We start from the raw sequence: 22,491 nt of genomic DNA, 5'->3' as shown, positions 1-22,491 counted from the left end.
TCCCAATATTTAAGGTTCAGAAAAGTGTTGTTGACAGATCTAAACTAAAAGCTAAGTGAGATTTACTATGGCATTATTTACCATTGGTAGTCCTATTTACCATGGTGTGCTTAGGTGACCTTGTTGACGCCTTTGTACTCTCTCTGGTATATACCAAAACAGTGCAATATTTTTGGTAGAAATTTGTTATGTTGTACAAAAAATGCTATAAAATTGGCTGTCCATATAACAGACTTTGCCAAGAAAACAAAAGAAGGCACAAATACAAAATTAATAATTCAAACACAAATATGAAATTTACCAAGCACTGGTAGTTTTCCACACTCTTTAGAATAGGGTATTGGACAAAATACTGTCTCATAATTTTGTCAGTTTGGTCCATTCGTTCTCTTTAGTACAAACTAAAATGGTTTAATTGTAGATGTTATCTTGACTTGTCCCAGAAGATAACTTTCATGCATAATATTCACTGCAAGTCTGCACAAAGGTGCAGTCAAAGCATATTTACAAGTGATGTTTAAAAAACTTGCTCAATAATAGTATTATAATTAGTTAATAACACAGACCAAATAGGATTGCCACAAGGCCTTCTTGACTCACAGTAATCAGTGATCGTTACATTAAAGAATTTTGCAAGTTGGAGTGTCAGCAAGTCCACATCAGCTGGAAGGTTGCCTGCAAATTTCTTCTGACCTGTACTTTCACATATCATGTGATTGTTTCAATATATAGAGATGAATTTTTCATGTCAATGTCACAACCAGTTTAATTACAATTGCTCATTTAATACAGATCGAAAATCTCGCCTTGCTGTGTATTCTACAGTCGGCATACAAGTCTTTCAGAAATGTGTTGGGTGCTTTGTACGAAGAGAGCATTCGAAAAACTCGAGGCAGTTGATTGTTAATATTATACCACAAGCAATTATTATTATTATTATTATTTTGAATAAAATGGAGTATCTATGCACTTTTATTTTACCAAAGCATGACACTTATAGGAAGTAGACGTAATGAACACTAGACAAACAAAGCATTATGTACAATGAGCTATAAACAAAACATACACACCACCACTCCGCGCCACTTGCTTTCATTGCACGCATTCACGAAAACATTTCATTTCCGATCAGTTATCTTGGCCTAATCGCTTCACTTAGTCCTTAGATTTACCCTGGAAAAGTAAGCATCGAGGCAGTAGCATTGTATGGCAGTCCTTTCCGTCGAAGCAGCTTTCGAAGTCGTCGAGAGGATATGTCTTTAGTCACTTCGGTGCGATGTACAAAAAGACGATTTGTCTGAAGAAATTACCTCCTTTTGGCATATTTCAGAACCATAAATGTTCAAACAACCACCATAAGGTTTCTTTCGGGTGCCCACAATACGTGTGCGTTGTAAAGACGGCCCTTGAGCCACTAAAATAAAAATAAGTGGCTTCTTTCAGAGAGATCCGAACATTCGAAAGCAGGCCATGTTGTTGTGCGCGTATGACGTCATATTCCTGTCGGTGCAACTAGATCCAGTAGTTCACGGCCATTTGTCGTTCGAGTAATGGCGGCACAGCGAAGCTGAACTTCGCGTTTAAAATAACTGGTCTTCCCGTTGGAATTTCGATGTAAAATTTGGCGTGGTAAGTATTTATAACTTCTACTTTCCAAAGCTGAAGAAAAAAAGGGATGCAAAATTTTGATCGTAGTGGCACTTTAAGTGACTTTTGATGTAATGTCAAATTCTCCTTTTGCTTCAGAAGTGAAAACAAAGAAATTTGGATGGAGAATCTAGCAATAGAGGCAATCGACTGATTCTAGCAAATCAGTTGTTGGCGAACCTCCAGCACTCCTCCAAGCACGATTCCTTCCTGAGAAGCGCCATCCTTGTTTTCTTGTAAAGTTTCTTTTCAGTTGTCGTACATGAAGTAAGTTGAAGCTCACGATATTATTCCATGCTCCTTACACAACGACGTGAATGAACCACACGTATACACGCACTTGTGCAGCGCGCATACATACGGTAAACGCGTGTTCGTTTCTGATAGGTATGCGTTGAACTGACGCATGTGGAGAAACTGGTCATATACATGGGATAAAAACCCATAAAATTGGAAAAGAAATGGCAAGTATTCGTGGGCAAAAAACGCACATACACCTTGTCATAATTTTGAAACAAATGGCCGACCATAGAAATCAATGCTGGTGACAATTTTGTAGATGAGAGATGTTGTTAAGAAAAAGCCTCTGCAATTTTCGTTAACTTCAATCATCTCTGGAATATTATATTTCAAATTTGACTAAGGATGTTTTTGACCATTGCCTTACGAAAATGTAAATATCTCGGGAATGAAAACAAAACAAGCTTTGGCATCCCCTACAGCTCGTGTTTGCTAAACTAGCAAGCCTGGCACTTCTTTGCATTAGACATTCACGGCCAGGAATTTATGATAATCGATACCACTTTTGTTATACGGCATATTTAATCAGGCCGTAAATAATACTGAATTTTAATTCAGTATTATTTAAAATTGATAATCCTATCGCGCTTTATAAAATATTTGGGATAGTACGCACGCTCTCAGTGGTCAATAGGTGTGTTTATATGAGAATATGTAAACACGGTTGTGACGTCACGATGTCTGTGTCTCCCGGCACAATTCGAAAGCATTTCAGAAGCTTTCGCAAGACTCGCAAGGTAATTTTAAGTACAACTGTTAAGGAAATGGAGAAAAATTTCCCAAATTTTGATCGGGGTTTGCCTATCTCCTCGCCCCTAATCTCGAAGGGGAAGAAAAGCAAAATAAAGATGAACTACAGCGTTTTATCTACCTCGCCAGACGACCTCATCGACGGAAATGAAGCGAAGACGATAAAATATGCAACAAAATACGCAGTAAACGTTTTTCAAAGTATTTTTTGCATCTGAGTACCACAATAAAATTCTCTAAAAGACATTCTTTATTCAAAAAAAAAAAATGTACACGAAAACGAACACAAAACTACAGGCTACAGACTATAAATGTTATAAAACTTTGTACGGCCGGTTGCCTTGTTTTGGCTGTCAAATTTGTATAAAATGGATTTTCTCTGAGACGTTGTCAGCGTAAAAATCTACTCTTACAATCACTACATGTATTACCATCAACAACTTTACCGAGCTGGATCCGCTGCTTGTGCTATGATTCCTAACCAGCAAAACTACCCAACGCACGATGAGCGATTCAACTCTTAACCATGTTCTCAGGCTGCCAAATCGGGAAAGTTCGCGTAACTTTCAAGAGCTAGTGGCCAAGCACAGTGACATTCATTTTCAGCTTTAATAATATACACGCGCAAATTTCAGCATGCTCATTGGCTGAAAACACGCCTATTTATCCCAAACAGTGCAGAAAGTTTAAATTGGGTACAACAAGTTGAAATCGAGTGTAGAAAGTTGAAATTAAATTGACTGACAGGAAAGTCGTGAGAGCCTAACAAAACAAAATGGGTGACAGGTTAGGAGAAAGTAACAACGTTTTAATTCAGAATTCGAAGAAGAATACTTGGAAGAAAAGCACCCAACAAAGCAAAAATAGTTAGCTTAAAGTCTGGGAGACTTCGGCTTCTTAAAAGAGCTATGATCCAACTATTGAAAAGTACAAACGGGAGGCCTGAAAAAAAATTCTGGAGAAGTCTTACGCAACAGGTCGTAAGAAAAACGGGGAAGATTACGAGCCTGATAGCCTTCGTGTAATGGTTACTGCTATTGACCGATACCTAACAGAGAAAGAGTACAAACACTCAATTATTCGTGACAGAGAGTTTAAAAGCTCGAAGCAAGTTCTGGAGGGAAAGGCCAACCTACTGCGGCAACAAGGCAAAGGTAAGCGGCCGAACAAGGCGAGAAGTCTGACAACAACCGAGGAAAATGAGCTCTCGGAACTAAAAAAAAGCTGGGAAAGGGAAGTCCGCAAATCCTTGTCCAAACAGTTTTGTGGCTTCATACCCGATATTTTGGTTTTCGAGGTCGCCAGGAACACCACAGCATGACGGTTGAATATTTCTCCTTTGAATTGGATGAGAACAACACAAAGTACTTCAAACTCATCGAGAACCCGAGAAAAACACGCCAGTCCGGACTGTCCGCAATGCCCAGAAGCTTCCTTCCAAAAATGTTTGCAACTGGAGATGACAGATGTCCCGTTGCAATCTTTAAAGAGTTTCTGTGGCGTCGTCCTCCCGAAATACGGACAACCAGTCCACTCTATCTGTCTTGCGTGCCAAATCCGTCCTCGCAAGTCTGGTACAAGCGTCACCAATGGGAGTGAACTAGATCAACCACACGATGAAGTCCGTCATTAATGGAACGACCCTAGAAGATTCATTGAAGACCTTTTCCAACCACAGCGTCAAGAAAACAGTCGTAAAGAAGTTGAAGACAGCAAGCCTAGAGCGAAGTTCAATTGTTAAAGTAACGGGCCACAGAAATGAGAAGTCACTGGATGACTATGACGAAGGAGATGAAAGAGAACAGCGACGGCTTTCCCACACCATGAGCCATGCTAAAAACATCAACAGCCAGTTAGCTAAAGGAAACAGCTGTAATAGTAGCACCAGCAATATTTTCAACTAGTTCTCGCCAGACCCTCAATGTGGAAACAACTTCAACCAACCAGCTTTCGCGGCGTTTCAGATGCCAAGTTATATCTCTGGCCAGAAAGATCAGCGTCAGTGTTTCATGAACATAAACCATTTCCACCAATGTCAAATCGCTTTCAACATGGGAAACACAGCAGCTCCCGAAAAGCCACAGTCAGCCGCACCGCCTGGCGAGGACAATGTTTCTCAGTGATTCATAAGTTCGAAAAGCTTCAAGTTTTGAAAACGTTGATCGGTTTCGCCTCAATTAGAATCGACAACAAACATTAACAAGTTGACTTCTTTAAATAAACAGGTTTTGACGTCTTTCCAAACCTCTTTTCTCCATGAGGTCCATAAAATGAAAACGCTTTAGAATGATAAATGCTTCCAGAACTCTAAGTTTCCACAAGTGCTAGCATGTCAATCAAGATAGTCATTTTTCAACCAATAACGTTAATGTAGGCGAGTCCAGTGAGCCATGACACGAAATAAACACGATGAGAGAAAAACGGAGTCAAATTTTTGCATGTATGCTATTAACAAGTAATCACAAGATTTGTCTCCTGCAATTTGGGATAAATCAACACTCGTAAATTTTTCAAAGACAACAAATTGCTCGAGCCCGTTGGGCTCGTGCCATTTGGTTAGCCTTTGAAAAATTTACTCGTGCTGATTTATCTCAAATTGCACTCGAAATCATGTGATTACCCATACAAATAAACTCCTCATCTTGAAGTACTTTCCTTACAGAATCGCATATTTTGAACATTTCTTCTTGTTTTCACGGGACGTTCGGTATTTTTCTGTAAGATTTACGAAGATTCAAAGTTGAAATCGCCATCATCTACACGGGACTCGCTTTCAACTTGAGTTTGAGTATTATAACGCAAATTTTGATTGGTTCATGTGTAGTCAGATGACCGTTTTCATTGGCTAGTAGGAAATATGATTGTCCAGAGTGTGTACTGAGAACATCTATTTGAAATTCAATCAAGAAATAAATAAACAAATTTCCTTCATTTGTCGAGTTAATTTTAGACATATTTTATAAAAGCAATAGAGGACTTTTTTCCCGTGTTTATATTGCCGCATCTGAATACTCGGGGAGTTGGGAGAATTCTCGAAAGCTATGCATACCTGAGACGCACTGTCTCGAATTCTCCCAACCCCCCCCCCCCCCCCCCCTCGTGTTTAAATGAGGCTATATAATATTGTGCTTTGCCGTTTGTGGTCCTTCTTGTGAATAATAACAGATGAATAATCATCAAATACTTCATTTATTTCCAACAATCACTCTTTACCTATGTCAATTTTATCCTATTCAAGAAACCTACTCGGGACGAAAAGGGTGAATTAATTATTTGGAAGTGGGAATGGGAAGGTGATATCTACTTCTCTCATGGGACAAACCGCCAAAAAGGTGTTTGAATTATTCTAAATCCCAGAAGTGTTGAGGACTATAAGGACTTATCAAGGGTATTATATCATTTACAATACTCTTCTTGTAAATTCAAAAGATAGACAAAAAAATAGAACTTTAGATGATTACATACCATGCAAAAATCACCTACAGACATTTTATAATATCCTAATGCCAGGATGGTTCTCCTCTCCAAGTTTATCCTTATTTGTTCTCAATTATATTAGTAAACAGCATCTACTTTAGACTATTCCAAAATTAAAATTGTTAAAAGAAGAAAGGCAAATAATTAGTTCAAACAGGAAATTGTTTGAATGTGATTATATCTCATGCCATGTAAGTAACCACTGTTTTTTTTTTCTAATGTGCAGTGGTAAATGGGACTTCTGTATTGAGTATTATATGTTTAAAGGAAATAAAGAGTAATGATAAATTAAATAAATAAATAAATAAATAAATAAATTAATTAATTAATTAATTAATTAATAAAATCTAAGTGCTACGTGTCTCCAAAAATGTCAATTGTTTGAAAGTTTTGCTGTCACCCTAGATATTGAATGATACATTCAACTAGATTCAGCTATAATTTTATCGGGTTGGGGATACAAAAAGGCATTTTTTGCAAAGCCCGTCTCTTTCAAAGCAATGCGTGTCTGCTTACTGTCTGATAAAACTCTTAACTTTTCTACCATTTTTATGCACGTTTCTTTCAGGAAAAGGTCCATTTATATCAGCTACATAGCATAAGAAATGCCATCTAAGCTCACATTGTAGGTCTCAGGGAACCTGTGGAGAACACTACATAAGAGTGGAATACTTGATCATGCTCCTGAACCCAAAAGTCTTTGCTATTTTAGGATACTTAATGGCCGTATTGCGGTCAAATTTTCCTTCCAAGCCAGCCTCCGGGACGTTAGTTTTACAGGCTATCCTCGTTGGCATTTAAATTACTGCCACGCATTGACTTCTCTGCGCACTGCGCTATTGGATATAAGGTAATTAACTAATATATATATATGTTTAGCCAAGCCTTAAAGCGGAGCTCCAATTTTTTTCATTGCATTTATAGAAATCTGCTTATCGTATAGACATAGTAAACGATTGAATCATCTGTCGGTAAAGCTTTAAACGCGTAACATAAAGAAAATTATCGATAGTTGCCTGGAAGAAAGCATTTTCGTTTACAAATGATTTGTAAATGGCCGTCGAATCACGTACTGCATGATATTTTCTGCGAGAGCTCCCGGGGAAAAATGTTTGGAAATTCAAATTTGGGTCAATTCTGTTCCTACAGTAAAGGTTCTAGTCTCTAAATAAACGTTAACAAATGGAGAATACTGGAAAATAGTCTTTGGCTTTTGGTAAAATTATTTCAGAGCTTTTAAACTTGTGTGTGTTTACAAACACATGACAGCCGCGTGGTGCGAATGAAAAAAGCACGGCCACGAAAAAATATTTTTCAAAAATGAATTTATACACCAATATCGATGGTATCAAGAATTTAATAAACGATTGACGCATCTGTCGTTAAGGCTTTAAACACGTAACATAAAGAAAAGTTATCGATCGTTCCCCGTAAGAAAGCATTGTCGCATACAAATGAGCTATAAACGGCCGTCGAATCACGTAAACATTATATTTTCTGCGCGAGCAAGATATATAGCTCCCGGGGAAAAATGTTTGGAAATCAAAACTGTGTCAATTCTGCTCCTATAGTAATAGTTCTAGTCTCTAAATAAACGTTAACAAATGGAGAATACGGGAAATAGTCTCTGGCTTTTCGTACACTTATTTCAGAGCTTTTTTTTAAAAGCTTGTGTGTGTGTACAAACACATAAGAGCTTGCGGTGCGAATGAACAAAAAAAAAACGGCCACGAAACAAAATGTTCAAAACTTAATTTCTACACTAATATCGATAGTATCGAGAATTTAATAAACGATTAAAGTATCTGTGTAAAGCTTAAAACACGTAACATAATATATCATCGATTTTTGCCTGGAAAAAAATATTTTCGTTTACAAATGATCTGTTTAAAAGGCCGTCGGAATCACGTAAACATGGTATTTTTTGCGAGAGCAAGTTTATAGTTAATAGCTCACGGGGAAAAATGTTTGGAAATTCAAAACTGTGTCAATTCTGCTCCTAATTTTTAATAATTCTAGTCTCTAAATAAACATTAGGAAAAGGTGAATACAGAAAAATACTCTTTGGTGAATGGTAGAATTATTTCAGAGCTTTGGAACTTGTGTGTGTTTACAATCACATGAGGGCCATGCGGTGCAAATGAAAAAAACACAGCCACAAAACATTTTTCAATAATTAAATTAAAGTGTCTATGTAAAGCTGTTTTAGAGTTCTGAAAGTTGCCATAACTGATCACGAACGGGTGATATAGACAAATGTGAGGCTTCTTTAAACTAACTTTTCCGGCCGGTCTGCTCTAACTTGCTATTTATCGCTCTCTTTCATGTTGAACTTTGCTTAATCGTCCCGCTTTTCTGTTTTCTTTTTCTCTCTCTTTCTCTTCTTTCCACGTTTGTCAACATATCCAACGAAAACATATAAATTGACTTTGTATTTTGTGTTCTTTAGCATTTCTGCTGTAAACGCATCTCGCCATGCAACTTCCCGCCAAACAAACACGGGCTCATTAGCATTGTGGGATTGCGTACGGACGGACGATCGGACGGACAAAATGACGTCATAACCAAACCAAAATTTTTCGATGTCATGGGTTTCCCAAATTTTCTTAGCTATGGGGCTCCGCGCGCACGCCTCCAGCGCGCGGAGCTCCGCTTTCATAAGCTCAAATATTAGATTTTACCAATAAACGAAATCGCCATGTTTATTTCGGAAATACGAGATAGCCGCTGCCGTTCCGCGGGCGCCATGTCTGGGATTTTTGGTGACGATCAGGATCATTCATGATGGTTTTGTTTTTTAACTCTAACTCTTCGTAGACTCCATTCTTCAACAAGTTAAGCTCTTCTTTCATGTCACCTTGTGAATGGAAATTTCACGGAGGAAAACAATGTTGGAGGAAAGTAAACTTTTTTTTTTTTACATATCGCGACAATTGCATATTAGACCAGCCTAGTGTTAAACGTGAGATCTGTTATAAATTACATGGCAGCTCCCAAAAAACCGATGAGTGCTGCTGTAAATGTAAACAGTTATACTGAATCAACAAACGTGGCGAAAACAATGCCAATAATATTGGCTAATAAACAAAGAAACAGTAATAGCCCGTTGGCTGGTGAAAGGGAGCGGGCGGGAAAAAATGTGTCTCTTGATATGAACACTCAGATGGCAAGGGAAGGAAGTACGCAAGTAACAATTGCAAGGAATCTTGACCTATAAACCTAGTAGGAGACGCCCTAAATCCTAATATGCGTTGGTTAGGCTCCAGCTTATTTAATAGCATGACCAAACATGACACACTTAGAACACTTGTATTGTAACATCTTTCGTGGAAATTTTGCGCTTGAGTTTTGTTCCGTTTTGTAGTTTCTCGCTAATTATATTTCTCGAAAATAGTATTATCTCCAAGTCTTCTCCAGAGAGGTCAGTCTAGCATTTCTTCCATATTTACACGTTTTCAGTGCTACTTTCGTCAGTTTTTATAGGACGTATAATTTTTACCAACAGAGAGCGGACGGCCTACTATAACAGTAAATTTCCTCTTAGCTAGCAACTGTGAGCTTTCGCTACTGATCTTGTCTGACGCCTTTTTTAAAGCACAAAAATTGGGCTCCTTTTTGCCTTTTAACTCCCTTCAACCCGTAAGTGTCTTTTTATATTTCTCGTCTGTAAAATGCGCCATAGGCGTTATTGTAAATGCTTGGGCACGTCTGCAAAATTTCGTCCAAACATTTCTCCCCTTTGCATCTTTTGGGCAATTATGGATTAGGAAAAATCTGGTCTTTTAATACTAGTCACGCTTTTTGCAAAGTGCCACTAGTGTGCCAGCAATTTTCGGTATGATCTCAAACAATGTAATGTAAAAATATAAAAAGAAAATAGAAATAGCACTGAATAGCGCGTAAGTCAGGTATGTATCTGCCCCTTTCATGACGTTTTCAGAAAGAAATTTCCGGTATGATCTCGAATACCGTAACGGAATATTTTAATTGCGAAGGGAGAATAGCTCTAAAAATCTGCGAAGCGTACAATGAAAATAAATCAGGCGCAGCATGACGCGTAAATGCCAGTATAGGCATCTTGTTCAGAATGCCTGTGACAACCAAAAACAACTCTGACCACTCTGCGACCTTTCTTTTAGCCTTGTCGATTGTAAAGAACTAATCGAGCGTGACGAGTTGTAATGGTTGCGACCACTTCCTGATAAGCTGTCTAACTGTTCGCAGCTCGTTATCCAATTAACGACTCTTTTATGATACCCGAAGAGGTCACTTTCACTTTTCAGTGAAATCTCAAGACGCGTTGTCTTTATCTTCCTCCGAAGCTAATTCGTTATGATAACGACTATGAGCATCTTGGAAATGATGGTAGAATCTGTCCAGTCCAATAAGTTCTATTTTGACCCCATCCATCCATTCTTTGCATCAGACATTTAATTCGTGATGTCGGTTCGTTTACTGGCTAACCGCGACTAATGCAATCTTTTGATTTTGTTTTAAGTGCTTTTTGGCTTTTTACTGTTGATTTTCGAATCCTTTGTTCCGCTTTTGAACTGTGGCAGAAAAAAAAAAAAAAAAAAATCAGAGCTCTCGCCACCAAATTCGTGTCTTTGATATCATTTAAATCATACGTAGTTCATAAGCTCAAGGTGTTGGGTTTATCGTCCTTATTTGCGTGCGTGGCGTTGGCGTTTTCGCTCAATTGCCCTATGTTTGAGCACGTGCTTTCGGTTTTTTTTTTTTTTTTTTTTTTTTTTTTTAATACTATACGGTCGTTTTAGAGAATGCAAGCATCGAAGAAAATTATACGAACCAGAGAATTTCAGTACTGTTTTACGTTGCGTTAGGCTCGATTATCAGCCATTGTTCTGGAAAATGGGCCCACGCTTACCCCCGACCCGAGGGAGCGGCTAAAATCGAGCCTAACATTACGTTGAATTGTATGTTCTGAACATTTAGAGAATCAAAACAAAGTAATTTTCATAATGAATTTAAGAGTAGAATGTTTTATTAAAAACTTGTGCTCTCGTTCCTCACAGGACAGTGCACATTTGTGAATCCCAGATTCTTACGCGCCTTACCGTGACCACCCAACAAACTTTTTTGCAAGTTAGCCAATTAGGATATCTTCCTCATTGTTCATAAAATACAAAACGACATGTTTTCAAGTAGTGTTGCAAGGAGGCTTTACCGTTAATCAAATTCGCTTATCCTGATTGGCTTACTTGTAAAAAAAAAAAGTTTGTTGGGTGGCCACGGTAAGGCGCGTCGCACTGTAATGACCGGTAAGAAGTGATGCAAAGCGTAGCAAATCAAAGTAAAGAGATGTGAAACGAAGCGAGTCGGACCAGTTTCGAAAACTAAGCAGCAAATGGCGACATAAGAAATTAAACTGACTGAGGATTTATAAAAAAATTAAGAGAATTCATAGACTAAAGCTATAACCAACCTAAAGAACAAACGTTGGCTAGTACAAAAGAAGCTAAAAAGGGCAATAAGGTTTCAGAACCTTATTGGGGAAACATCTCCGGTAAACTACCTACAAAGAGCCATATTCTTGTTATACAAAGAAACCTCCCCATAAGAGTGGAAAAGAAAGAAGTAAAACCATAAAATATTTGGCAGCAAAACTTGTCCTTTCAAGAGAAAGAAAAAATTGGTTAACTAAAAATGCAAAGCTAAAATTACGCGAAGTTTTAGGACTTAACTTACATCAGTACTCGTTATACCTAAACTTGATATCAGAATAATCAAAATTGTCAAAGTTCTCTCTTTCGTACAAGGTCTAGGAATACATTTTTTCATCTTACCAAATATTATTTATGTAACATTATTGTGTGCATGACTTTAACACTTATTATTACGTGAAAAAAGTGAAATTTTAAAATTTCATAGAAAAAAAAAACTTTCTCCTGGGTCCTTTTAAAAATATGTATTTCGGAGGTGACTTAGTGGGGCCTTCCGCATAGGTATTCTACGGAGACGGTCAGCCGTTGGGTGCCCATGTCATGTTTACTTACTGTTTCTTGATGGGCACATCAACTTTTATTTCTGTTAGTTACCAAGCAGAAGAAATAGTATACCCGCTTTCTGGCTTTTTTAAAATGAATATTTCGTTTCCAGAATCATTTCTTATGTGGTTTAGATTCATGTCAATTAATATTGAACCAAAGAGAAACAAGCTTTACGTCCATAAGCGAAATTGCGTAACAAACAGAGACCACTACGAGTAGAAAGTTACCAGCTTTCAGCATTAAAAAGGAATGACAACGTTGGGTTCCGTAAACGTGATGAAATGTCCTTCCAGTGGATCTGTGTTCTTAAACTACCTTCTGTATCCTTTACAAATTACACATTGGCTTTCACTTCTTTTTGCCCCCGTCTTTGTAGAGGAACTTGTTGAAACACCTCTTGATGTGTTATGGTTCCCTCACATTTTGAAAACAATAGACCTTTTTAGTAAATGGCGGCCGATTTATTATTATTTTCGCACACTCGTATCGCTCACGTAGCAAAACAGACTCAATACAGCGCGTTTTACCCACATGTTACAGCGGTTACCAATAACACGCGACCTCTTGCCTTCAAAAGAGTCGGACAAAGTTGCGTTTTGGTGGACGTCGATCAAAGAAAAACCGTTGAAGTTATTTTGAATTCTGAACTCATGTCCAATATACATAAACGGATACAGATCGTCAAAACACTTTCACCAATCGTACCATTGGTAAAAGATAACGATTTCTCAAAGACGCCTTACGATTCGTACCATTGGAACGAATGGTAAGCTCCTCAGTCGATCGGAATTCCATTGGTGAAATGCATCTCATTAACACTAGGTAAGCCGCGCGAAAACGAATGGTCGATTGGTACCATTGGTACCATTCGTACAAATGGAAAAGTAGTCAGTCGATTGGTTAACCATTGGAATCTGTATCTCAAAACAAACGCCATGACGTGAATCCTCGTATTACCTCGTTCTATCATGCATGAACCGAAACAAGCGTGCTACGCTGAGCTGGCAAATGCAGTGTGTTAAAGCCAAAAAGAAGGCCATGAGAGTCCTAGGGATCCTTCAGAGGAGCCTTTCATCGTGTGACAGATCTGTTAAAGAACATAGCTATCTATCCTTAGTGCGCCCGATTGTTGAATACGCCACTCTTGCCTGGTCTCCACACACCAAAGAAGGGATTGACTGCATTGAGTCTGTCTAGCGCCGCGCAGCGCGGTTTGTTAACAACGATTATAGCCGTTATAATAGTGTATCATCTATACTCCCAGACCTAAATTGGCCCTCACTGCAATTGAGACGTAGCATATGTGATATCGGCGTGTTTTATCAAATACATAGAGGTCACGTTAACATCTCCCTCCCCCACGAGCTTACCTCTGTGCCCGCGTACAGCCGTACAAGGGCGAGTCATGACTTTAAGATAAGTCTACCGTTCTCTTCAGTCGACGATTACAAACACTCATTTTATATAAGATCAATCCCAGCATGGAATGCATTACCACCTGACATCGTCAAGTCTAACTCTTACTCGGAATTTATTAGTTCTTTATATGTTCTGCAGGTATAATTTAACCTATTGTGCATCCGCTGGCTGCTCCATTGCCGGATTAGCTTTGCTAATGGCAACTATGCTAATTAAAGATAAAGATAAAGATTGCACATGAATATATCTCGTTCTTTAGTCCATGAACCGAAACAAGCGCTCTACACATGAAAATACCTCGTTCTTTAATCCATGAGCCGAAACAGGCGCGCTACAAATTAATATATCTCGTTCTTTAATCTCCATGAGCCGAAACAAGCGCACTACAAATGAATATATCTCCTTCTTTAGTCCATGAGCCAAAACAAGCGCACTACACATGAATATACCTCGTTCTTTAATCCATTACCCAAAACAAGCGCACTACACATGAATATATCTCGTTCTTTAATCCATGAACCGAAACAAGCGCACTACATTTAAATACCTCGTTCTTTGTTCATCGTTTATGGCTTAAAGAAAGAGGTAATAAATTCATGCTTAACAAGCTTGTTTCGGTCTATGGATTAAGGAACGAGTTATATTCATGTGTAGCGCGCTTGTTTCGATTCATGGATTAAAGAACGATGAACATTTATGTGTAGTGCGCTTGTTCAGGCTCTATGGATTAAAGAACGAGTTGCATTCATGTGTAGCGCGCTTGTTTCACTTCATGGATTAAAGGACGAGGTATATATTGATGCGTAACGCGCTGGTTTCGGTCCATGGATTAAGGAACGAGTTATATGTGTAGCGCGCTTGCTTCGGTTCATGGATTAAAAAACGAGGCATATTCATGTGAAGCGCGCTTGTTTCGGTTGAGGGATTAAAGAACGAGTTATATTTATGTGTAGAGCGCTTGTTTTGGTTCATGGATTAACGAACGAGTTGCATTTATGCGTTGAGCGCGCTGGTTTCGGTCCATGGATTAAGGAACGAGTTATATGTGTAGCGCGCTTGCTTCGCTTCATGGATTAAAAAACGAGGCATATTCATGTGAAGCGCGCTTGTTTCGGTTGAGGGATTAAAGAACGAGTTATATTCATGTGTAGAGCGCTTGTTTTGGTTCATGAATTAATGAACGAGTTATATTCATGTGTAGCGCGCTTGTTTCGGTTAATGAATAAAAGAACGATATTCATGTGTAGCGCACTTGTTTCGGTTCAACAATTAAAGAACAAGGAATATTTATGTGTAGCGCATTTGTTTTGGTTCATGAATTAAAGAGCAAGTTCTATTCATGTGTAGCGCGTCTGTTTCGGTTCACTGAAACTAGGTATATTCATGTGTAGCGCGCTTGTTTCAATTCATGGATAAAAGAGCGAGTTGTACTCATGTGACACGTGGATTAAGGAAAGAGTTATATGTGTAGCGCGCTAGTTTCGGTACATGGATTAAAGAACGAGTTGTATTCATGTGTAGCGCGCTTGTTTCGGTTCATGGATTAAAGAACGAGGTATATTTTACGCTTGTTTCGGTACGTGGATTAAGGAACAAGCTCTATTTATGTCTCACGCGGTTATTTCAGTTAATCGATAAAAGACGAGGTATATTCATTCGTAGCGCGCTTGTTTCGGTTCATGGATTAAAGAACGAGTTACGTTCATGTGTAGCGCGGTTGTTTCGGTTCATAGATTAAGGAACGAGTTATATTCATGTGTAGGGCGCTTGTTTTGGTTCATGGATGTAAGAACGAGTTATATTTATGCGTAGTGCGCTTGTTTCGGTTCTTGGATGGTACCAATCGACCATTCGTTTTCCAACAGCTCAGAAGTGGTAATGAGATGCATTTCACCAATGCCGGGTGTATTAATGGAATGCCAAGTCACCCTATTGGTACCAATCGCACCATTAGTACCAATGGACGAACGGAATCCAGAAACGTAACAAAAATAGTCTAAGTCCCCTTAATGAGATGTAATTCACCAACGGTGTACCAATGGAATGCCAAGTCATTCTATTCGTACCAATCGTATCATTGGTACCAACGGACGGACGGAGAGCGAGCTTAGTCTAGTTTTCGGTCGCTCAACGAAACCAACGCGGCGAGTATGGCTACAGCAGAAGAAACGTTACTACTTCCGCAGAATTACGGCGAGGCGGTGGGATTACTAAAAAAGCTGACCATCGAGGATTTGAGAGCTTTCTGTTACACATCCGGATTACAACAAGATGGTGGGAAAGCAACTGTTAAAGGGCGATTTTTGGAGCATTACAAAGGAGAATTTTAAGCGTTATCTAGAACTACAGTGCCAACTCCACACAGGAAAAGTAGGCCTATAACCCCACAGTCAACCGACAAAGAGCCGCTGTATCCTTCTGCTGCAATCGACGTTGAACAGAGGATCGATAACTTGGAACTTGCCATTTCGCGAATGAAAGAGTACATAGAGGAGTCGCCTCCACAGTTCCCTGTTTTTTTTTTTTTTTTTTTTTTTTATTTTATTTTATTTTTTTTTTATTATTTTAACAAAGTCCGTTAAAGAGTCCACTGAGCGAATTGTACGGTCTTACGACAAGCCTTCCGAAGAAGATACAAGAATCGAAACAGGCTCGGACCGATTTGTCCCTGATTAAAAATTTGTCTTGGAAAAGCGAAAATTGGAATTTCTGGAGAAAAAACGCGAAAGGAGTGTGCGGCGAATTTGAAACATTACCTCATGTAGAGGGTGCTCCATCGACAGTGTAAAGTCAACTAAAGAGAGGTTGATTCAATATAAAAATGACTGCTTACGTTCTGCATGGGAAATTTTAGCGATCGTTGAAGAAGGTTCCATGGCATTCGTGGAAAGCAGCTTTTTTATTTAAATATTTGTTATTATATTATATTAGTCAATTAAAGAGGTTGCTCAATATGAAAATGACTGCATGCTTACGTTCTGTTTAGAAAATTTTGGCAATCGTTGAAAAAGGTTCCATGGCATTCGTGGAAAGCAGCGTTTTTTTTTTTTTGTTTTATTTAAATATTTTTATCATATTAGTCTTAGGCATTTTTAAAGCTGACGAATTTTGTACCGTGGATAAATAAAGATTATCGAATCGTATCCTATCGTATCGTATAGAATGAAACGAATTTCACTCAGGAACATCAAGGATCTCCGGAACAGCCGAGAAGTTTATCGCCAAAAAAGGGAGTGAAAGAATCTTCAAGTGAGTACCCTGAGAATATCACAGGTGTTACAGTCAATCCAGGTCACGCGTGAACAGTATTTCCAAGAATGAAATGAACTTTCGAATTTCTCTTTGTAATGTCCGACGTGTGAATGAAATGTTGGACATTTCTCTGGAAATCGTTCCGAAAAAGACGAATTAACTGAAAAAAAAGATTCAAAATACTTGGGAAACAATTGTTATTCTTGAAATATTCAATTTTGCAATGTAAAGAAAAATTCATAGCTTTATACCGTCAATAAGCTAAGGAAATTTATACGGGAACTCTGAAATCTCGTTGGCGATTTTCAAAACTGACATGTAAATGTCAAAACTCCGTTCAAATTTCAAAAATATCGTTCACGTGTGACCTGGGTTGACTGTAAGCTGCCGCTATTACAGTTGTCCAAGTTTTCTGGAAACGTATTAGGATGGTCAGCGTTTTACGATGCATTTGTCGCCACTGTTAACCCGCGTAACAGGCTTAGTAACGTGCAGAAGTTTACCCACCTGAGATCATGTTTGTATGGCAGAGCTTATAAGTGCATTGAGGGCTACTCAGTCACTAATGATAACTACCCAAAGGCAATGCAAGATTTACAAGGGCGTTTTGCACACAAACGTGAGTCTGGTTGTCCCCGAAAAGGCTGTAGGGGAAGTATTTAATACATTTGTACAATACACTGCGTAACAGATTGAGAAGTTTGAAGTCACTTAATTGGCCTCAAGCCTGATGATAAACCCAGCCTATCCATGGTGTTGCTTCCTATCTTTGACATAGAGTTGGTGCACGAGCTTAAAGAGACATGCGAGTTCGAGCTTACGAATAATGACAGTGACGAAAAAAGCAAAGAAGTCAACATCAAGAAATGCTATTGATTTCTGGAGGGTCGCATGCTTAGCAAAGAGTCTCATGGGAATACAAGGAACAGATTATCTAAGCCTAAGCCGAGAAAACGATTTGGTAGAGAAAAGAGATCCAACATCCCGTATGACAAGGAGTACATTTCCGCGCAACCCCTAGTCGTCTCTTTAGACTTAAAGAAGGTGAGGTGTTGATCTTGAGACGGTAAAGTTCGCAACAGCATTGGGCAAGACAGAGCATGAAAGATGAAAAATGCTGATGAAACGCAAAAAGTTATCCAACAGCTTTAATTGTCTGCAGGCAGGAGGTATCTCTCACAATTCAGAACCTGCCAGGTACCACGTTGTCCTGTTGACGAATGTGGAAGGAAACACCACCAGCTCCTACTTACCTCAGTGTCCAAATCTTATTGGCTTCTGTTTCTGCAAATAAGCATATTTTGCTGCCAACCGCCTCTGCAAGATTGATATATGAAGACAAGGAATGTCCTGTTCGCCTCCTACTAGATAGTGGATCACAAGAGATATTTTAAGAAAACTGTTGCTTAAAATTTCAAGATAAAATCACGGGGATCACCCGGTACTAATAACATAAAGGTACTCGGGGGACAAGAACAAGGAAATAGAATAAATGGTGACGTTCACATTAGCAACTCTTAATTCAAGTGTTGATTAGGCAGTTTCCATTGATACCTGTACGATAAGCAGCGTTTGTGCCCACTTAACAGATGGATATGTTGATGTCAAGAAGTGTGCACATCTTATAAACCTGAATTCTCGGCTTTCGACTTGTTAGTTGGGGCTGACCAATACAATAAGATAGTCAAAAGAAACATTAGAAGAGGCCGCCCAGGAACACCAATCGCAACGAAGTCAGGACTGGGCTCGCTCCTGTCTGGTCCCATCGCTGTTTCTAGGAAAGTTGAGAGTACGGCAGCCATGTTGACAGTGACCAGAGTGGAAAATCAGAACAGCCAATTAAAGCGATTCTGGAATCTTGACGTTATCGGGATGGTAGACCAGAAGAACGATCACATGTCAGTCGAAGAGAAAGATGCAGTTGATCAGTTTGACAGTTCCTGTAACTTTGATGGTGATAGATATGAAGTTGGTCTCCCATGGAGGAAAGACCATCCACCTTCAGTTGATTACTACCAACAAGCTTATCAAAGGCTCGTCTCTATGAAAAGAAACATATCAAAGAATAAGGAGAAGAAGAGAATGTATTGTGAAGCTTAGTACAGATTCACGCCTGAGCGATAGACAAAGAAGACGAAAAAGCAGACAAGATAAGATATCTCCCTCACCATGCAGTTTTCCGAGAAGAGAGGACCACCACTAAGTGCCGGCTTGTATTCGACAGCAGTGCACAGTCGGCTGATGGAGTTTCTCTCAATTCATATGTCTTCTTAAAGGACCGCAGTTACAACCAGACCCGAGACATGTTATGATTCGATTCAGATGCCATCGGATCAGACGTCCCATGGCAGACATCAAAAAGATATTTCTTCAAATCAAATTGTAACGAGAAGTTCAGAACAGTCGCAGATTCCTGTGGAAAGGTATTCTAGGCAACCAAACGCCAGATGTTAATTGTATGACCAGATGAACATTTAGCGTAGAGCCCTCACTCTTTCTATCCATATTTACAGTGCAGAAACACGTCTAAGAACACGAAAAAAGATTTTCCTATGGCTGCTAAAGAAGTGAAAGAGAACATGTATTTGGATGATTTATACACTAATTGAATGTAAATATATGAAACATATAATTATTTTGAACTGCGGACGAAAGATTAAAGAGAAAAAGATCCTCGCACTTAGTACGCAAATTAAATTAGTTGGGAAAGGAAGCCTGTAAAAATTCAGGCTTGAACGGGATTCGAACCCATGATTACCACGATGCCGTGTAGTGCTCTACCAACTAAGCTATCAAGCCAACTGGAAGCTGGTCATATTGAGTTCGTAAATAAATATATCCGTGAAGGATGAATAAATGAATGTAAATATATAAAACATATATTTTAAACTGCGGATAAAAAATCAAATAGAAGAGAGATCCTCGCAGTTAGTACCCAACTTAAGCAGTTGCAAGAGGAAAGCCTGAAAAAAATCAGGCTTGACCGGGATTCAAACCCATGGCCTACGATGCCGATGCAGTGCTCTACCAACACAGCTATCAAGCAAACTGGGAACTGGTCATATTGTGAGTTCGTAATATACCCGTAAAGGATGAATAATTGAATGTAAATATTCAAAACAAATATTTTGAACTGCGGATGAAAGATCATGGATCTTTTTCTATTTCTATTCCACAAAAATTATGACTGTCCTAACAGGTATAAAAGCTATGATCAACTCGCGACCCCTCACGTATATATATTGGAGACGGAAGAATTATCACCCTATCTCTGCTTGCCATTGGAAGAGATCTACTGAGGGACTGTAGAAAAAAACCTACCCGAGAAATTTGAAGTATCGCTCTCGGAACGTAATCGCTACCAGCACCGACTTTAAGATCACTTTTGGTCTCGTTGGGTACGAGAATATTTGCCCGGGTTCACTGTTCCTCAAAAATGGACAAGAGAAGGGATTCCTCTAAAAGGAAACGACGTCCTTCTGATATCGGAGGACAACATATCCAGAGGAAATAGGTAGAGTCACGAAGACCTTTCCAGGTAAAGGAGGAAAGATTTGTACTGTAAGACTGCAAACCAAGAAAGGAATTATTAACATACCAGTGTAGAGGTTACACTTGTTAGAAGAACACAGGTAGATCAATGAAGTTCAGAGAAACGAGAAATACCATAGACAAACAGTTTTCCGAAGTTCAAAGCGTAAGAAATAACTGTCCATGATTCTGGAGGAGGGAAGATGTACAAACCCGCGTGCAAATTACGTGATCTGGGGGGGGGGGGGGGGGATATTAGACCTCCCAAGAGATTTTAAAAAAAAATTAAATTGGATGTACATGTAAGGGAAAACAGAGTCCCCTGTAATTAGCAAAGGAATAAAAGAAAAAATTCGTCAAACAAGATGTGCCAATTCGTTGTGAAAATGATCCCGTACAGTATCCATCCAGTAATCCATTGGCTGTTTCCTAACGTTTCGCGCACATACAAAATAAGTCATCTATCCCTTCGATAGTTTGAAATGTAAAACGTCTCCTCCCCTTACACAAACGATCTCTTCTGCAGAAATAAAGGCGTCATGAAAGAAGTAAAAAAGTTAAAATTATGTCACATAAGGTTATTGACAAATTGACAACATAGAATCGGAATGGCCCTAGAGTCAACAAAATACCCTAAGAAGACAAGATAATTTCTTCTCCATTGCTAGAAAATGGTTAGAAACGGTACATTCTTCAAAAATAAAAGCTTTATGGTAGAGCTACCTTCATTTTATCGCGGAGAATAGAGGGGTCAAGTTTAATTTATTCACGGAATTTATTCACGAAATTATCGCCGCTGTCCGCCGTTGCATGCCATTAGAGGTCCTCTTTGTTTGCTTTACAAAGAAAGCAGGATAGCATCGTATTTTGTGTAACATGTGATCTTATGTGGGGATAAACTAGCGCTGGATCCTTAAAATTTAGGTACTGTACACATACTGACCGCATACTTTGTTCACAAAAAAACTCATTTTATTAGAACAATGCATTTGGTTTGACTTCTCTACTACTTCTCTGAATACATGGAATCTTAAGTTGGCATCTTAATTCATTGATCAGGCTAAACCTTTACAAATTAAAACTGAGCTTGAACTTACTAACTACAGGATTATGAAAAATGATTCCTTGAAACTTCACATGAGAAATTTCGTCAATCGGAGGCAAAGCTTCAAAGTCTGAAGGTTGGCATTTTATTCTTCTTCTGAAGCCTGAGAAGGAAAACAGCAAACGAAATTAAAATCAATAATCCGACAAGAGAGGCATGCAGGAAAACTATGTTTAACACACACTGAAATAAACAAACTTAAAAAGTAGGAAATGATCATATCCCTGACATCAACGGTTGCATATCAGCCTCGTGATTCCATTGCAAGGGCAAAAGGATTTCAAGCAGTTTAATTGACTGCATGTGTTTGATACTTGTGGTGCTAACTGAATATAAATTGTTATATTATACATCTTTGGTGTTAATGAATTTACTAGTGTTATATCCGAAACAAAACGGCTTTTCTACAATCTGACTTCCTTCCTTTCTCCCTGTATTTGCAAACTTTTTGCTTTACTTACAATTTCATAATAAGCAATCAAACAAACATAAAATAACAATTCATTCAAGATTTCACTCAGGATAGCTCATTCGGCCACATCAATCGATGACACAATCCAATTGTGAAAGATACAGTTTCATTTAAGAAATCCCTAATACAGGTTAATATTTGCGTCGGAGGGAATTTATTTTCCGACGTCATTTTCCAAGATTCCTTTCAGGTCTTTAAAAAGGCATTCATAAGGAGCTAACACAGTTTGATCTGTTCCAATTTACTTAGCTCAATTCGAGATTCTGAGGGCATTCAAGCCTTTAGAAAATATTTTCCCAGACTTAATCTGAAATCTTACGTTTCCCGAAAACATGCTGTCTATCCCTTTATCGATACAACGATTAAAGTAGCAAATGAAAACGAACAGTTATCCATATGAAAAGACCTCTCAAATTCCTCCTACTAATGATCTTCTCCTTTGTTTGTTTCTGTACGTTCGCAGACTGTGATTGTGGAAGCCCATATAATGTGATTCAGAAAACGTTTTGGAACTTATAAACTGAACA

General features: G+C 38.7%; 2 long non-coding RNA genes across 2 annotated transcripts in view; one reads left to right on the top strand and one right to left on the bottom strand.

The window, feature by feature from the left end:
• LOC146488999 (uncharacterized) overlaps window positions 1–22,491 on the bottom strand; it is a 360,510-nt gene that overhangs the window by 20,532 nt on the left and 317,487 nt on the right. The gene's annotated exons all lie outside the window — the stretch shown is intronic.
• The window catches only part of LOC146488994 (uncharacterized), a 377,056-nt gene continuing 357,425 nt past the window's right edge, over window positions 2,861–22,491 (top strand). Inside the window, exon 1 of the long non-coding RNA XR_014863784.1 lies at window positions 2,861–2,898. This is a non-coding gene — a long non-coding RNA (uncharacterized LOC146488994). The remainder of the gene's footprint in view (window positions 2,899–22,491) is intronic.

This window comes from Pavona decussata, unplaced genomic scaffold (genome assembly GCF_977016875.1).
Source record: "Pavona decussata unplaced genomic scaffold, jaPavDecu1.1 SCAFFOLD_6, whole genome shotgun sequence".
Taxonomy (NCBI): domain Eukaryota; kingdom Metazoa; phylum Cnidaria; class Anthozoa; order Scleractinia; family Agariciidae; genus Pavona; species Pavona decussata.
Note: the sequence above shows the minus strand (reverse complement) of the source record. Positions and strands in the feature narration are given on the sequence as shown.